Raw genomic sequence first — 558 nt, forward strand, 5'->3', positions numbered from 1 at the left:
CAGTAGCCATAGCTTGCTGGGCTCTCCAAGAGTGGCGGAGGAATCAAACCCGGGTAGGCCACGTGTAAAGCAAATGCCCTACCCTCTGTGCTATGGCTCCAGCCCAAGGCACAGTGAGTAAAATAATATAAAACTAAAATATGTCCCCAGGGTAGAAAATTTGTCCTGCCTGAAACCGATTCATAAAAATCATTCACACTTTATGACTTTCTGAAAACATAACTCTTTCTCTGTTTTAAAAAGCCAAGGTGATTGGATTCTTTCTTTTATCATTGACAAAATACATTAACAGGAAGTGGGAGGAAGTATATCTGTGGGTAAACACAAATAACAATTGGGTTAAAGGTGACAAATACAGTGGTGGTAGATCATGGAAATTTTGGTCTTGCCAAGTATAGTCATTTTGGTTATCTAAGTTTCAATGGAATTGCAACATTGTTCCTGAACTCTATAAAAAAAAGATAATTAATAGATTCTAACTTAGGTTTCAGACAGGTAGGAGGGATGCTCTTAAAGCCCAAGGATACGATAGCCAGGGTCCAGTTGTCACAACTTTGC

This window comes from Sorex fumeus, unplaced genomic scaffold (assembly GCF_029834395.1).
Source record: "Sorex fumeus unplaced genomic scaffold, SorFum_2.1 ptg000034l, whole genome shotgun sequence".
NCBI lineage: Eukaryota > Metazoa > Chordata > Mammalia > Eulipotyphla > Soricidae > Sorex > Sorex fumeus.